Consider the following 18,643-nt stretch of genomic DNA (forward strand, 5'->3'; position numbering starts at 1 on the left):
CGGGTCCCGGGAGTGGCAGCGCCGCGAGCCGAACATTCTCTTCCCAAGAAGCAGCCCCCGAGCGTGGCGTCTCTCTCCGCCCACCCCGATGCTGCTGGTTCAGACCATTGCAACACGGCAAACGCGGCGAGAAACCAACATAAACAGAAGAGCGGAATCTTACAAACTCACCCGGAGGGAGGCTCAGATCCAAGGAGCAGAGCAGGCTGCTTTGCCTGCCCGTCACCGGGGAGCCATTGCTTCTGCTTTTCTTGGGAGATCTGCCTTGTGGAACCGCCGGTTTGCTGCCTTTGGCCCGTTTCCACCCTCAGGGTTGTCTCCTTTGTCTCTGGGCTGGTTCAGCTCCTCTGTTTTTAGCAGCTGCCTGATAGGGACTCTTCAGTTGACCAACTCCCCCATCGTTCCATCTCCATGCTGGGGGAAAGGTGCACCTGTTATATCTCTGCCTGTCAGGGTTGCTGTAAAAGGCACAAAAGCTCAGTCACCTTTAATTTCTGAAAGGTGCTGCAGGTTGAGTGCCTTGGAACCTCCCCTTCCCAATCCCAGTCCCCAACGGATTAGTTGTAGTACCTAGGTGGTTCGGGTCTTGCGCTTTGTTTATGCTCAGGAACTCCCCTCCCCAATCCCAGATGTGAATGAATTAGCTATAGTTCCTTGGTGTTTACGGCTTTGCACTTTGTGTATGCTCAGGAGTTCCATTACTTCATGTATTTCTTGGTGTAAGTCATAGCACATGTTGTGTACTTGACTTCTTTCCTGAGTTATGAAAGGTTGGCTTGGTAAAACTATGGGTATATAGGAACATAGGAAGCTGCCATATACTGAGTCAGACCATTGGTCTATCTAGCTCAGTATTGTCTTCACAGGCTGGCAGCAGCTTCTCCAAGGAATCTCTCTCAGCCCTAGTCCTTTCAGCAGGAATCTCTCTCAGCCCTATCTTGGAGAAGCCAAGGAGGGAACTTTGAACCTTCTGCTCGGGCCCCATCCCCTGAGGGGAATATCTTACAGTGCTTACATCAAGTCTCCCATTCATATGCAACCAGGGCAGACCCTGCTCAGCTAAGGGGACAAGTCATGCTTGCTACCTCAAGACCAGCTCTCCTCTTCTATATATATAAGTGCTATAAAAGTGCTGGGAGTCAGTTCTAAAATGAGAGCTTTCTGGAAGCCATGCCTTCTGGCTTCCAAGATGAATCAAGAGCTGTTTGAGATAACTCAGTGCTGGCCATGCTCCTGTACCTTTAACTGTACCCAGTATGCACCAGTTTAGCAAGCAAAGCTGTTTCTGTTATCAATCAATCAATCAATCAATCAATCAATTTTATTTGTACATGGTACCACCCCAGACTTCAGTCTCTGGGCAGTTTACAGCAATATAAACAAATTAAAACAGAAATTAAAACTTTAAAACAATTTGAAACCACAAGTCTAGTTTAAAAGCTTGGGTGAATCAATGTGTATTTAGAGACTTTAAAAAAGTTGTCAGGGATGGAGAGCAGTGTTTCCTCTAACAGTGATTCCCAGATGTTGTTAACTACAACTCCCATAATCCCCAAGCAAAGACTATTGCAACTGTGAATGCTGGGAGTTGTAGTCAACTACATCTGGGAATCCCTGTAGAGAGAAAGCTGATGGAGAGGCTCTTATTTCAGCAGGGAGCACATTCCAGAGTCTGGGGCAGCAACAGAGAAGGCCCATCCCTGCGCAGCCACCAGGTGAGTCAAACTGGCAACCTCTTGCTCCAGGTGCGGCTCGTGAACTCTCCTTTGGGTGGGGCGGGCGGCTTCTTTAAGGTAAACGGAGCCAGTGCTCCGTGCCGCCCAGCAGCCCCCGCTGCGGGGAATTGCCTCCACCACTCACCTGGCTTCCGCAGAGCCGAGCCCCCACCAGCTCCGTTTACCTTAAAGAAGCCGCCCGCCCCGCCCAGAGGAGAGTTCACAAACCGCGCCTGGAGCAAGAGGTTGCCAGTTTGAATCCCCGCTGGTATGTTTGACTATGGGAATGACTATGGGAAACACCTATATCGGACAGCAGTGATATAGGAAAGATGCTGGAAGGCATCATCTCATACTGCTCAGGAGGAGGCAATGGTAAACCCCTCCTGTATTCTACCACAGTGGCTTTACATATCCCCATCCCACATTTTGCTTTCCCCACTCCCCACTCTGTCTCTAAAGCACCCAGCAGGTCATAATCACATTCGTCCACCCATCACAGTGCAAGCCAGCAGCCACCTGGGACGGTCTAAAGAGGATTCCCCCCCCCCCCCGCGGGGGTATGGAGGCTCTGGACTTCAGTCCTGATGACCAGGGGTAAAAGCGCCACTGGTGGATAGGATCTGATTCTGTTTAATTATCGAAAGGAAGGCTGTGGGTCTGGGTTCTGGATCTTTTAATACCCCATCAATAACAATGGGGAAATAAAATGGAAGAGATTCATTCACAAGAAGCAAATGTTAGAAATCATTAGCTGGAGAAAGTTGGCTTTCTGCCCATGTCCTGTATGGGCATGAGACAAAGAAGGTAAATGCTCTGTTAATAGCTACCTTAGGCCAAATTTTGTATATAATTTATTTAGATGAAGTGCTCAAGGTATTTGTATTTGTTCTGCAGCTCGCTGTCTCACCTCTGTGTGAACTCCACAAACCAAGATCTACTCCAAAGAGTTCAGCTCTCCCTTCTGCACACTTCCCTCCAACGTGTTTGCTTTGGCAACTTGCATGTTCTTACAAGCCACTCTTCCAAGGACATCAATCACTCTTGCACCCAAAGAGAAATACTGTACACTCAATGTGATGACAAAATGAAACATGTTTGAAGCAAACCATGTGTTCCCATGTGCCAGGGATTATGTTATTTGCTCAAGGAACATGTTCTGAATATTTTAAGCTTCTGTTACTCTGGTGCTTGTAAATTTTATTGTCTGCTTTCAGAATTTATGAGTTCAAAGGCAATCAAAAATGTTTGCACGATAGAAGGATAATTTCTAAATGTAAAAATTTGTATGATGTATTAGGTGTTGTTTGTTTGGAATGTATTAGCTACATTAACTTTTCCCTAAATTGTTCAAAAGCTCAATAAGCGTATATGGGTTTTTGTGAGCACCAGGCAGGATCCAGACTAAGTCCCATTGAATTTAATGGGACTTTTTATGGGTCACATTTAATTTATTTCACTTAATAACGACTAAAGGTCTGGATCCTGCTCACAATATACAGATTAGAGTTTCACTTTATTTTTCAAGCCTTGGGCATAATCAGTCAAACCAAGATCATAGGAGACTTTAGTACAAATGAATCTTTCTAGTATTCGGTGTAAGCTTCCAAGATGGCATATCATGTCATATTTCCCTGATGAACCATGACCTTTGGTTCAGTTCTCATGGCTTACAAATAGTGGGAGAGAGGGGCTTGCTCAGACTGAATAGACTTGGACCAAGATGGTGGCATCCTTAGTTCATTACACAATAATGATCCAATAATGATCCCCCCGTGCTTAACTGGGATACTAATGTTTCTTCATTGAAGACCATGTGAAGTCTCTGGGTCTTACATGGAACTTGTTCCATTAGCCATCTATATATGCTGTCACCAGCATTTATTTTCTATGTATTATTTCTTTATATCCTGCCTTTAAAAATACAACTTTACAAGGTAGCATACATTTAAATGTGGGACTAACCCACAGGAAAGTAGAACATGATAACTGGAACAATGATACAATGCAATAAAATAAACAGACATTATAACACTAGTTGTATACTGAGTTGACACTTTCAACAAGCTGTCCACCACGACCCCCAAGTTCTCTCCTGGTTGGCCACTGACAGCTCAGATCCCATCAGTATATATGTGAAGTTGGGGTTTTTTTGCCCCAATATGCATCACTTTACACTTGCTTACATTGAACCCTATTTGCCACCCCCACCCGCAGTTTGGAGAGATCCTTTTGGAGCTCCTCACAATCTGCTTTGGAGTTCATTACCCTAAATAGTTTCATGTCATCTGTAACTTTGGTCACTCTGCTTCAACTTCTAGATTGCTTCAACTTCTTCAACAAGTTAAAGAGGAGTGGTCCTCCTAGTACAGATCCCTGGGGGACCCTATTCTTACTTCCCTCCATTGTGAAAATTGTCCATTTATTCCTACCCTCTGTTTCTTGTCCTTCAGTCACTTACCAATCCACACATGAGGTTTACTCAAGAGTCTTTGGTGGGGAACGTTATCAAAAGCTTTTTGGAAGTCCAAGTATACGACTGTATGTCAACTGGATCGCCTTTATTCACATGCCTATTGACACCCTCAAAGAACTCCAAAAATTAGTGTGGCAAGACTTGCCCTTGCAGAAGCCATGCTGGTTCTCCTTCAGCAAGGCCTGTTCTTCTATATGTTTAACCATTTTGTCCTTAAGAATGCTTTCCATCAATTTACCCAGCACCGAAGTTAACCTAACTGGCCTGTAATTTCCTGGATTCCCACAGTCATTTAACAGGTCTAGAGATTTGGCCTCTCTGTCAATACCTGCACATGAATTTTTCCAGTCTATGTGAGGGTAACTGAAGTCACTCATGGTTACAGCTCTCTCTCTCTCTGATGCCTCTCTGATTTGCTTCTCCAACTCCAGGTCACTCTCAGAGTTTTGATCCAGTGGGTGATAGCACTTCCCTAGTAACACATTTCCTTTCATCCCTCCTGTTGTCACCCATAATGATTCTGTGGAGGACTTCTGACCTCCTAGGTTTTCTAGCTTGTTGGATTCTATCCCTTCTTTAATAGGCAGTGTTACTCTACCCCTCAGGCCTCCCTTCCTTGTCCTTTCTGTCTCACTGTACATGCACGTGGAACAGGTAGCATTTCTGAGAATGCTACCTTGGGGGTCCTGGACTTGAATACGCTACATATCAGCCTAAATTTGGCTTCCAGGACCTCCCGACTACATTTCCCCACATTGTTGGTGCCGACGTGCACCATGACAGCTGTTTCCTCCCCAGCACTGACTAACAGCCTATTTAGATGCTGCGTGATGTCCACAACCTTCGCACCAGGCAGGCAAGTCACTGTGCGGTCAACACATGGGTCACAAACCCATCTCTCTATACCTCTAGTTGAGCAAGCACTTTCCGAACCCCAGCTCTACCATCATCTGCCAGACGTGGCTGCTTTCAGCCAGGGCTGGCCGACTGTGGGGTTCCCAGTCAGCTTTAGGGAGGGGAGGGAGGTTCCCCATAATGCACCATGCACTCCATGTAATGCATTTAAGACCCATATGCCATCAATCATTTTTTATGACAAATGATTAGGTTTAGAGTGCAGTTCTGATGCATTATAATCAATGGAACTGTTGCTATGGTTCACAATGGAATGCAGATTGCACCCTTTTTCAGGACAAGCAGTCCTCTGTAATAAACATATAAGTGATATGTAGCCTAGGTCTATCTTGCCATGTCATCTGTCTGCTATTTATCTGATGGAGTGGAATTGATGTGCATCATCTATCACTTCCCTTATGCAAACTTAGACTTCCAAAGAGCAAGGGCAGAATCTGAGGTCATCTGCACTGATAGAAATCTGGAGTGAAGACGAGACCTAGACTTAACCCTGTTAATGACTTCAGATATTTCTAGACTTGGATCATTGTCTGGCCACAAGGTCTGGAGTCTTAAGAAAACTTGACAGGGAGCTACTGAAGATTTTGCTATCATAGATGATAACATTTGCAGTATCTACCTAATGAATTCTGATATAGAAGCGTACAGGTTTGTGACACCAAAGGTTAAACCACTAAAGGATCAATATCAGGCAGAATTCTATCTAGCATTAACTTTTGAAATGTAAACATTTATTTGATTGATACTTGAATTTCCCGTAGCTGCAGACTATTCATTTTTATTTTGCTTGATCAACAGCAGTTTTATACTCCAGTAATTTTGTCAGCTTTAGTGGCTCTTTTAAAAAAAAGAAAGGGGAAAAAAAAGAAAAAGAAAAAAGCTAAAATATTTTTATTTTCAGAATATCTGCTTTCACAAATGAAGCCAAGGCCAAAAGGAGTGCAATTAGCTGAAAAGATTTTCTTAATCACAATCATTGTTATGATTCCTTGAAGCATATTTTGCCTGAGAACAGGGTACAATAGGAATAGATCCCTTTTGCTTACATATTATACTGATATATTTTGGAAGCATATAAGATATAGATTGCAGTCCACAACTCTTGGACTTCTATGAATATGAACAGTAGTGCTTCCTTGAGCTGTCGATCCCAACAATAACTAGTAGATAGTGGAGTCATTCACACTGTGTTCTACCTGGGTTTGAGAGTTGTGTGTGCGCCAGTTTTCAGTTGTGTGGAAGCAAGGTAGGAGGAAAACCTGGGTAGAAGTGATTGTGTGGAAGCAAGATAGGAGGAAAAGCTACCCAGATTTTCCTCTTACCTTGCTTCCACACAACCAAAAATTGGGAGCACACACAGCTCCCAAACCCAGGTAGAACACAGTTTTTTTTATTGTGTGAATGACCTCAGTCTATCTCCCAAGGCAAATGCCTGGGATCTTTGAGAATTAAGAGCCAGTAGTAATTTGGAAGCAAAACATCTTCAGCATATAAAAACCACTTGTGCCTGAAATCCTGATCCCATTGCCGTCAGTGGTAAAGCTGTTATACTGTCAGTGTGAGTATGCAGTGTGAGGCTGTGTGATCCTAAGGATAGACCTGACTGTTGGGACAGAAATAGACAAAAGCTAAACACACATTTGCTGCTTAAAAACATCCCATTTTGTGGTTCATATTGCACCAGGAGCTGATCAACCAGGAGCTGTCCATGTAGTGAATGGAACCTCACCATGCCCACAGTTTTAGGACTGTGGCATCTCTCAGCCCGCTATTTGAAGCCTACTCATGACTCTGTATGAGGCACTCCCCGGATGTTTTAAGCACCTTCCATACAGCCAGTGATTGTTTCCCATCTTACTCCTGTGAATTAGGGCACGACAAGCCATGAATTGACCTTTTCCCATGCTCTCCTGTCTCTATTACAAGATCTTGCTCTAAGTTCCTTGGCCATCCAAAGTTCAGCTACCCAGTATAAGAAGAAAGGCTTCCTCAGTGTTGGCTCCCATTCTGTGGAACTCTCTCCCAACAGAAGCTCATCAGACCTGTTTTATTTTACCTTTCAGAAGACCATTTCAAACTTTTTTCTTCCAAAGTATTTTTTGCTTCTGGGTGAGCTGGCCACTTAGATTTTACTGCTGATTGTACTGTGGTTTCATCTGATGTTTGGGCTGCGCTTTTTTGTTTCATGTTGTTTTAATTTTATTAGATTCTGTTGGTTGCTTTGAACTCTTTTCGATATTTTGATGTTTACATATTTTGTAAAGTGCTTGCTCTGTTATGGATCAAAATATGATATTATAATTTAAATGGGCAGAACTTACATCTCTAAATGGAGCCCCTGGAAACTAGGGTTGAGTTGGGCAAGTTCACACAACACACAAAAAGCAAAAACTGCTAATTCCTGGAACTTAGCGGCAAGCCCAAATTCCACTGGGAGGTTTTGTTTGTTTGCTTGTTTTAAATGATGACATTCGTCCTCTCATCAGGAGAGGAGAGCTGGTCTTGTGGTAGCAAGCATGACTTGTCCCCATAGCTAAGCAGGGTCTGCCCTGGTTGCATATGAATGGGAGACTCGATGTGTGAGCACTGCAAGATATTCCCCTCAGAGGATGAAGCCGCTCTGGGAAGAGCAGAAGGTTTCAAGTTCCCTCCCTGGCTTCTCCAAGAGAGGGCTGAGAGAGATTCCTGCCTGCAGCTTTGGAGAAGCCTCTGCCAGTCTGTGAAGACAATACTGAGCTAGATAGACCAATGGTCTGACTCAGTATATGGCAGTTTCCTATGTTGTCCAAACCTGCCAATGTCAACATATTCTACCCTACTTGTGGTTCCAAACCCAATATCAGTAACTAAGATTCGAAGATAGTTACAGAGATTGGGTTCAAAACCACAAGCAGGGAAGAATATGCTAACATTGGTATGTTTGGACAACATGACCAATGCCAGCATATCATGCTCTCTGCCCACTGGAATTTGGACTTGCCACTGAACTCTGGGAATAGGCAGTTCAGCTTTGTGTGTGTTCAGGTGGCTACAGAAGTGGCCCTTTCATAAGGCAAGGTGAGGTAGTCCCCTCAGACAGTAGATTATTGGGGCATCAGCAGGTCATTAGGATACCTTGGTGCCAACACCATTGGAGCAGTTCTTTGGAACCAAGCTGATCCTTGCAACCAGGGGTGTAGCTATAATTGAGCAAATGGGTTCAAAGAACCCAGGCCCCCAAGCTCCTGAGGGGCCCTCAGCTTCACTCCTCCCCATTTTCTTCATTATCTCCCGGGCTGCCAGAGAGAGGGACAAACATAGGCCCCCTCTGTCCTAGCTACTCCCCTGCTTGCAAATTTGCGAGGAGCACCTCTCCTCACACTGCTTGCAAGAAGCACGAGGAGAGGAGAGGGGAGGAGAGAAGAGGCTATTAGCAACCTTCCCTCCACCCTGCTCCTCATACACTTTCAAAGCTTGCAAAGGCTGATTCTGAAAGGAGTCTGGCCTCCACCAGAGGTGTAGGGCAAAGCAGCATTCTGCTCCTCACCTCAGGTTCTAGGAACATTGGAACATAGGAAGCTGCCATATTCCTGTCAGATCATTGGTCCATCTAGCTCAGTATTGTCTACACAGATTGGCAGTGGCTTCTCCAAGGTTATAGGCAGGAGTCTCTCCCAGCCCTATCTTGGAAATGCTAGGGTGGGAACTTTGAAGTTCTGCATGAAAGCATGCATATGCTCTCCCAGAGTGGCCCCATCACCCGAGGGGAATATCTCATAGTGCTCACACATGTAGTTTCCCACTTGAATGAAAACCAGGATAGACCCTGCTTAGCAAAGTGGACAATTGAGGCTTGCTCCCACAAGACCAGCTCTCCTCCCATAGATCAGCTCTCTTCCCATGAGGAGAAGAGATATCTTGGGCTGTCCCTGTATGGCTACTTGGAGCAGATGGAGAATATGTAAAGGAACTTGGTAAGACTTGCTGGGAAAGTTGCTGAAATTTGTTAATGTGGATAACCTTCATGGTCAGGGCACATCCAGGACTATTCCTCATAGTGCCACCCAGTGGCTGCTTTTCTACATGGAGCTGCAAGTGGAATTGCACTGCTACTTTCCACACCAGCATGTGTTTATGTCAATCCATAGCGCTATGTCCCACCTATACTAGTGTGACTGATGTTTCTTGCTTCTTGTATATCTGGGCTAGGGGTGTACAACAGGTTCGAATCCAAACTGGTTCAATATCTAACTGGTTCGGTTCGAAGTTTCGGGGTCGAGCCAAACCACCCCGTGTGACTGGGTAATAGGCCAGGAGGGAGGGAGAGCCTCTGTGGAACCCCCACCACCACCTTGGAGAAGCCCCCCAGAGAGGACAAGTTTTAAAAAAAGAATTTCCCCCCTAAAAAATGTTCAATGAACCTCCCTGAACCGAACGAAATGGGGCGGGGGTTTCCAAAGGTTCGTTCCAAAAACGAACTGGCCCAGTGCGGTTCGGATCTGGTTCAAACTCAAACCGAATTGAGCCAGGTGGTTTTGTGCACACCCCTAATATGGGCCAGAACACTTACTAGGTCAAAATGTCTCAAAACTATGTGTATTAAAAAAGATGGAATAGCAGTGCTAACAACACATCATATGTGCAGCACAATTATTAGGCCTGTTCTCAGAACTGTTAACTGGGTGGGCCAGTGTCCTATCCAACTTGGGGAGCTGTGCATGCTCTCAATTTCCAGGTATGTGTGAGTTAAATGCTGGGTCCAGGGAAGGAAAAGTGATCACGTCACTTGTGGGCACAGGCTCTGATGGCATTTCCTCCTACCTTGATAATATGCGTAAAAGTGCTGGGCAGGATGATGCTGTTGGAGCCTGTGCCCGGCTCCCACATGATCACTTTCCCCTCCACGGACATAGCTTTTAACTTACACACCACTGGAAATCAGGGCTGCACACAGCTCCTGAAGGACGCCTGTCCTGTCCAGTTAATGGTTGTGGGAACAGCCCTGCTGTGCAGCTGCACCACTGTTCTAAAACAAGGCAGATTTTCTAGATTAATAAATATGACAGTTTAAACATGGGGAAAGCCCTGGTGGCCAGTGGATGGTGTCAGCACTGTGTGAAACTCACCACCAAGAGTCTCTGAACAAGACGTGACAATTTTGGACTGAAGACCCTTGGAAGTGCCCTTAGAGAAATACTTCATCAGATCTTTCGCCTTCGGTCTCTGTGGTATCCCTGACTTGACTGTATTTGTTCAAAGTCTTCATTTGCGGGTTGGTGGAAGGATGCCAAGAAGGAGGCCCAGTTTGCTTCAAAAGCTCACCCCAGCTTGTTTGCTTTTGGGAACATGTGGTCAGGGCATGGCAAGCTATGCTGTCAAATGCCGAAAGATGTGCTTCTAACTGCTTATTTTACTCTAATAGATATATTCTCACCCGTGATTGATCTCCTGAGTCAGAGCAAAATAATCTCAACCACATTTGGTTTTATAACAAATTAATACTGCAGTTTATATTGTTTAAAGGGAAGCCTAAAGCCAAAAGTGAGACCCTGTAAAAATAAATACTCATCAGCAAATATTTTGATTAGGCTAAAATGCTTTAAATGTCTAATTCTGGAAGAGAGATGGGGAGAGAGGAAGAAAACAAGAGCTGGAGGTTGATAGCCAATACCAAATGATTCTCAGCTCATCCTGCTTAGTTCATTTAGGGCACATCTAAACTTCAAATCTAAATCAGTTTGGCAATCAGATTTAACAATCATGGAGCCCTTTCTCATGAGCAATGAGGAGGTTATGTAAAGGCAGTGTGTGCAGCAATAATAATAATAATAATTTTTTTTTGGTCTGCATGCATTGGATTTTCAGGTTCGTGTCCAGCAGAGCTATCTTGGGTTGTGAGGAGTTTAATTTCCGCTTCTTCTGTCTTAAATCAGTCCCCAGAAACATTGTTCTGCTGTGACGCTTTTAGTGGGCTCTTTGTGGACAAAATCTCCTGTATTCGGGCCAACGGACTCCACTATTTCTGCCAAGTCTATGAAGGGGATGTCCAGCAATCCCTCTTGCAGTGTTAGATTGGATCAGTTTCAATCTATGATTCCTGAGGGTGTGGACAGGCTGCTTGAGGTGATGCGGCTTACCACTTGTTCTCTGGATCCTTGCTCGATTTGGCTGCTTCTATCTAGTAGGGAGATTGTTGGAGGTAGTTTAGTTAATATTATAAATGCATCACTGAGGGAGGGTAGGATGCCTGCATGTTTGAAGGAGGCAATGGTTAGACCACTTCTTAAGAAGCCTTCCCTGGATCCCTTAGCAATGGGTAGTTATAGGCCAGTCTCCAATCTCCTTTGGTTGGGCAAGGTGATTGAGAGGGTGGTGGCCGACCAACTCCAGGCAGTTATAGAGGAAACTGATCATCTAGACGCATTTCAATCAGGCTTTAGAGCTGGCTATGGGGTTGAGACAGCCTTGGTTGGCCTGATGGATGACCTTTACTGGGGAACTGACAGAGGGAGTGCGACTCTGCTGGTTCTTTTGGATCTCTCAGAGGCGTTTGATACCATTGACCATGGTATCCTTCTGGATTGCCTGGGGGAGTTGGGGATAGGGGGCACTGCTTTGCAGTGGTTCTGTTCCTATCTCTTGGGTAGATTCCAGATACTGGAGCTTGGTAGGAGTGTGCACGGTTTTGGTCTGGCACAATAGAAAAGACCGCCGGACCGGTCCGGCAGTCCGGCATGGGGGGGACTGTTTCTTTAAGCGGGGGTGGTGGTGGTAGTACTTACCCCCCCTGCCGCTCTCTCCCCTCCGGTGCTCATCCTTTGTAAAATCTTCTTGGGGCGGCAGAGTTCCTCCCTGCCGCCCCTGCCCCCGTCGTTGTTTGTAAAGGCTTTAACGAGACGAGCTCTAGCGGCACGCATGCGCCCTCCTCGGCATGCACGCTCGTCTCTGACGCTGCCGCGCGCGTGCCGTGATGTGACGTATGCGGCGCACGGGGCAGCATCAGAGACGAGCGCACACGCCGAGGAGGGCGCATGCGCGCCACTAGCGCTCGTCTCGTTAAAGCCTTTTCAAACAACGACGGGGGCAGGGGCGGCAGGGAGGAACTCTGCTGCCCCAAGAAGATTTTACAAAGGACGAGCACCGGAGGGGGAAGAGCAGCGGGCGGGGGTAAGTACTACCACCACCACCCCACTTAAAGAAACAGTCCCCCCTGTGCCGGACCGGGGGCCCACCAGACCATTCACACCCCTAGAGCTTGGTGCCAGTTGCTCCTCAAAACAGGAGCTGTTATATGGAGTCCCTCAGGGCTCCATTCTGTCACCAATGGTTTTTAATATCTACATGAAACCGCTGGGTGGGATCATCTGGTGATTGATGACACGGAGAGACTATGTTATGTCTGTTCTCAAACAGTTGCACTGGCAGCCAATACGTTTCCGGACAAAATACAAAGTGCTGGTTATTACCTTTAAAGTCCTGAATAGCTTAGGTCCGGGTTACCTTAGAGAGTGCCTTCTTCTGCATAATGCCCACCGCACATTGAGGTCATCTGAGGAGGTCTGTCTCCAGTTACCACCAGTACGTCTGGTGGCGACTCAAAGGCTGGCCTTCTCTAGCTGCTCCTGGGCTGTGGAATGCAACGCGCTCCCGGCAGAAGTCTGTAGTTTGAGTTCATTATTTGCTTTCAGGAGAGCCCATAAAACCTATCTGTTTGGCCTGGCCTTCCAGGGTTTTAAAATGGTTTTAAATGTTTTAATTGTTAATGGTTTTATGCTGTTTTTAAATTGTTCTGTAATGATTGTTTTAAAAAGGATTGGTTTGTGGCTTTTATTTTTGTTGTTGTGCACCACCCAGAGCCATTTACATATAAATGTAATAAATAAATAATTCAACAATTCAATAAATAAATAAATAAATAAATGGCAAGAGGGCTAGCAGGGAGGAAGCCTTACCTCCTCGCAGACAATCCGGTGCTTCCCTCTGGGCGGGCGGGTCACCCCCCCCAGATGATTACTGGTGGCTGCTGGTAGCTCTGAGGGCTGGGGTGCCAGACGCATCACCCCATGTCGCCCAACCCCCCGAGCTCCCATAATGCATGGTGTGAGTGCGCTGTGCTTTATGGGGAGCCGTGTGTTGACCGCACAGTGATTTGCCTGCCTGGTGCGAGGGTTGCTGACATCATGAAGCATCTAGATAGGCTGTTAGGCAGTGCTGGGGAGGAGACAGCTGTTGTGGTGCATGTCAGCACCAATGATGTGGGGAAATGTAGTTGTGAGTTCCTGGAAGCTACATGTTCCACATGCAGGTACAGTGAGACAGACAGGCAGAGCCGAGGGATTTCAATGCGTGGATAAGATGATGGTGCCGGGAAGAGGGGTTTAGATTTGTTAGGCACTGGGACACATTTTGGGGGAAGCAAGGCCTGTACAAAAGGGGCAGGCTGCACTTGAACCAAGATAGAACCAGACTGCTGCTGGTGCTTAAAATCAAAAAGGTTGCAGAGCAGCTTTTAAAATGACACTTGGGGAATAGCTGACAGGAGCTGGGCAGTATCCAGTTCGGCAAATGTCGTCCTTTAAAGTGTGAGGGTGCAAAGGATTCAGATAAAACAGAAGGGGACAGAGCAGAACCACATAAAGAGCAGACAGAAGGCTGTGCCAGCTGGTCAAAGAGTAAAAAGAAAGTTAGCATACACCAGGGAAGAGATTCAGCATATAGGTGTTTATATGCCAATGCCAGAAGCCTCCAAGCCAAGATGGGTGAGCTGGAGTGCTTGGTTGTGAACACAGAAATAGATATACTGAGCATAACAGAAACATGGTGGAATAGTGAGAACCAGTGGGACACTGTTATCCCTGGATATATACTCTATAGAAAGGATAGGGAGGGGCACCTTGGAGTAGTAGTAGCACTGTATGTTAAAGAAGGGATAGAATCTAACAAGCTAGAAAACCTAGGTGGACTGGAGTCCTCCACAGAAACCCTGTGGGTGACAATACAAGGCCTGAAAGGAAATGTGCTACTGGGGACATGCTATCGCCCTCCGAATCAAAACGCTGACAGTGACTGGGAGTTGCAGGAGGAAATCTGGGAGGCCTCAAGGAGAGGCAGGGCAGTAATGATGGATAACTTCAATTACCCACACATAGACTGGCTAAATTCACAGTCAGGTAATGACAAAGAGGTTAAATTTCTAGTCATTCATACACTGAATGACTGAGCCCTACAACAGTTGGTCTTGGAACCAACCAGAGAGAAGGCAATCTTGGACTTAATCCTGAGTGGCACCAAGGACCTGGTGCGTGATTTCATTGCCATCAACCCTTTAGGGAACAGTGACCATAGTGTGATCAAATTCAGCATACATGCGGAGAGAGAATCACCAAGGAAGTCTAACACAGACAGTTCGAATTTCAGAAGAGGAAACTTCTCTAAAATAAGGAGTATGGTGAAAAGAAAGCTGAAAGAGAAAATCAGGAGAGACACTTCGCTCCAGAATGCATGGAGTTTATGCAAAATCCTAATACTAGATGCCCAGTTAGATTGTATACCCAAAGGAGGAAAGGTACCACTAAGTCCAGGAGGATGCCAGAATGGCTAACAGGTACTGTCAAGGAAGCCACAAAAGGGAAGAAGACTTCCTGCCCAAATGAGGACAACAGAAAGGAGCACAAACTCTGGCAAAAGAAATGCAAGGTGACAATAAGGGAGGCAAAAAGAGAGTTTGAGGAACATTTAGCTAAAAACATCAAGGGGAATAACAAAAACTTCTTTAAATACATCAGATGCAGGAAACCTGCCAGGGAGGTGGTTGGACCATTAGATAATGAGGGAGTGAAAGGGATTATTAAGGAGGATATGGAGGTTGCAGAGAAGCTAAATGAGTTCTTTGCATCTGTTTTCACGGCAGAGGATACAGAGCATATACCTGTTCCTGAGACAGGCTTTTCAGGGATGGAGGCTAAAGTATTGAGTCAGAAGTGACAAGAGATTATCCGAACTGTCTGGAAAAACTGAAAACTAGCAAATTGCCAGGGCCAGATGCTATCCATCCAAGAGTCCTCAAAGAACTCAAATGTGAAATTGCCAACCTCCTTTCTAAATATATATAACTTATCCCTGCAATCAGGCTCTGTACTGGAGGACTGGAAGGTAGCAAATGTAACACTGATTTTCAAAAAGGGATCCAGGGGCGATCCAGGAAATTACAGGCTGGTTAGCTTAATGTACGTTCCAGGCAAATGGATGGAAAACATCCTCAAGTATAAAATTGTAAAGCACATACAAGAACAGGCCCTGCTGAGAGAGAACCAGCATGGCTTCTGCAGGTAAATCTTGCCACACAGACCTTTTGGAGTTTTTTGAGAGTGTCAACAAGTGTGTGGATCAAGGTGATCCAGTTGACATAGTATACCTGGACTTCCAAAAAGCTTTTGACAAAGTTTCTTATCAAAAACTCCTGAGAAAACTTAGCAGTCATGGGATAAGGGGACAAGTACATGTGTGGGTTGCTAACTGGTTGAAGAACAGGAAACAGAGGGTAGGTATAAATGGAGAGTTTTCACAGTGGAGGGAATTAAGAGGTGGGGTCCCCCAGGGATCTGTACTGGGACCAGTGCTTTTTAATTTATTCATAAATTATCTAGAAGCAGGGGTAAGCAGCGAAGTGGCCAAATTTGCAGATGATACCAAACTCTTTCGGGAAGTGAAATCCAAAATGGATTGTGACGTGAGGAGCTCCAAAAGGATCTCTCCAATCTGGGTGAGTGGGCAACAAAATGGCAAATGTGGTTCAATGTTGGCAAGTGTAAAGTGTTGAACATTGGGACAAAAAACTCCAACTTCAAGTATACGCTGATGGAATCTGATCTGTCAGTAACTGACCAGGAGAGGGATCTTGGGGTCGTGGTGGACAACTCATTGAAAGTGTCGACTCAATGTGCGGCAGCTGTGAAAAAGGCCAGTTCCATGCTAGAGATCATAAGGAAGGGGATTGAAAATAAAATGGCTAATATTACAATGCCATTATACAAAACGATGGTGAGGCCACACCTGGAGTACTACATACAATTCTGGTCACCACTTCTAAAAAAGGACATTGTAGAACTGGAAAAGGTGCAGAAGAGGGCAACCAAGATGATCAGGGGCATAGAGCACCTTTCTTATGATGCAAGGCTACAACACCTGGGGCTATTTAGTTTAGAAAAAAAGATGACTGCGGGGAGACATGATAGAGGTCTATAAAATCATGCATGGTGTGGAGAAAGTGGGTAGAGAGAAATTCTTCTCCCTCTCCCATAACACTAGAACCAGGGGTCATCCCATGAAATTGATTGCCAGGAAATTTAGGACTAGCAAACAGAAGTACTTTTTCACACAACACATAATCCACTTGTGGAATTCTGTGCCACGAGATGTGGTGACAGCCAACAACCTGGATGGCTTTAAGAGGGGTTTGAATAACTTCATGGAGGAGAGGTCTATCATCAGCTATTAGTTGGAGGGCTATAGGCCACCTCCAGCCTCAAAGGCATGCCTCTGAGTACCAGCAGGAGTAACAGCAGGAGAGAGGGCATGCCCTCAACTTCTGCCTATAGGCTCCCAGTGGCATCTGGTGGGCCACAGCGTGGAACAGGATTCCGGACTAGATGGGCCTTGGGCCCGATCCAGCAGGGCTGTTCTTATGTTCTTATCTAACCTCGTTTTGGAGGGAGGCTCCAAATACAGGTTTGCCACAACGACGACACCAAGATCGGGCCCAATCCTGACGATACACACACTTGTGCAAAACCAGGCTGGGCTTCTTTAGCCTGATTTTGCATGCGTGTGATAAACTGAATAGCTTCATTACACGCTCCCCAATTTCCCCTGGAAATTTTAGTTCTAGTGAGCATGCTGAAAATTCTTTGTCAAAAATGACTCAAGCTCCCCAAAATGGAACATGGGGAACTCTAGCCCCTCATGTTCCTAATTTCCCATGTTTGGGAGCCAGGATGATTTTTAAACAAGTATGAGACTTTGATTCTTTAATAGGAACATAGGAAGCTCCCTTATAGGGAGTCAGTGAGAGCATTGGTCCATCTAGCACAGTATTATTGATTGGCAGCAGCTTCTGTAAAGTTTCAGGAAAGAGTCTTTCCCAGCCCTACCTGGAGATGCTGCCAGGGGTTGAACCTGGGACCTTCTGCATGCAAAGCAGATGCTCTACCACTGAGCTACAGCCCCATGTCATCTTGTACACATGCCCTACCTGAAGGTCAAGTTTCACAGAAATCAATGGAACATGCTGCCCAATCCTATGAAGGCTTACTCCAAATTAAGTCCCAATGGGGCTTACTCCCAAGAAAATTTGCATAGGATTTGGGCTGTTAATCCAAACAAATCCATCTGAAAGCAAGCCTCACTGGCAAGGGGTGTCGGGGTGAGTTTGTATGACAGGTTTTAAGCCGTCTCAAGCCTGTCATGGATCTCGACCAAGGGAAATGGGAAATGGTAGTTCTGTGAAGTCGCTATGCTTCTCAAACAAAAACAACTCATTAACTTCACAGAGCCTCCATTTGGCATGTGGTAAGCCTGGCTTGGACACTTCCTAGGTTTCTTACGGGCGGGTGGGGGGGGGGAACACCCCATAACAGTTAAATTTAGTTTTCAGTGATGTGTAAATGATGGGTACGGGGCTAGAGACCTCACCCTTTCCTTGGGAGCGGAGACTCCTTAACTTGGGAATGAGTCTCATTGAACTTGGTGGGAGGATGGCCTTCTGAAGGAACAGGGAGAGGATCTGTCTGTCAGCAGATGGCCCTTTCTGTTGCCTCTTGGGCCACTTTTCTCTGGGAGTGTTTGAGCCTCAGCAGCCTTCAGTGGTACCTCCTGTCCTGCACCAGTCATTTCTAACACCTCTTCAATCATGGAGACGGGCTCAGTCAACCCCTCGCTTCTCCACCCCCTCTCAGCCCCATGGCACTTGGGTGTGTGGCTCCTGCTGCAAGTAATCCACGGAGTTATGCATTATCCTCCAGGCTGGAAATGATGAACATCTGCCCCGAGCCATCCCAGCAGTTCCCAAGCTGAGCTCTCCGTGAATGCCTTTCCCTTCAGCTCTTTATTAACTACCCCTAAGGACCGCGGCTGCTGCTGCTGCTGCGGCTCCTGCCTGGTGGTGGTCTTGCTCCTCCACGAAGCACACATGCTAAACAGATTAACATGCTTTGACTGACCCAAACTTCACAAACCAGGGATAGAATTTCGACAGCTCCATGTGGAAATTAACCTATCTGTAGCACTGGTCAGCTGCAAAGGGGGAGTCCCAGCTCGGGCCAGGCAATCTAAACAACCGATGTTCTTTGTTACCCTTGGCCTTTCCCCCCACCCCTCCCCAAAGCTAAATATTTATTATAGATATATAAAAAGAAAAGCATTGTACTCATTGTGCTCAGATTGGGCCCGGCTCTGGAAAAGCTTTATTTGTAAATGATTTTTGGCAACCCTGAGACTGTTTATAGACTTGTTAAAGACCCTTGAAGGGCTGTTTAGATATAAATTGCACATCAGAAAATGT

At 45.9% G+C, this 18,643-nt stretch overlaps 1 non-coding gene across 1 annotated transcript; it reads right to left on the reverse strand.

Annotated features, from left to right (window-relative positions):
* Positions 1–17,238: 17,238 nt before the first annotated feature.
* TRNAA-UGC (transfer RNA alanine (anticodon UGC)) lies at positions 17,239–17,310 on the reverse strand. The gene has a single exon. It is a non-coding gene; the product is annotated as a tRNA-Ala (tRNA).
* Between the last annotated feature and the right edge of the window lie 1,333 nt (positions 17,311–18,643).

The sequence above is a fragment of the Hemicordylus capensis genome, chromosome 2 (genome assembly GCF_027244095.1).
Source record: "Hemicordylus capensis ecotype Gifberg chromosome 2, rHemCap1.1.pri, whole genome shotgun sequence".
Lineage (NCBI taxonomy): Eukaryota > Metazoa > Chordata > Lepidosauria > Squamata > Cordylidae > Hemicordylus > Hemicordylus capensis.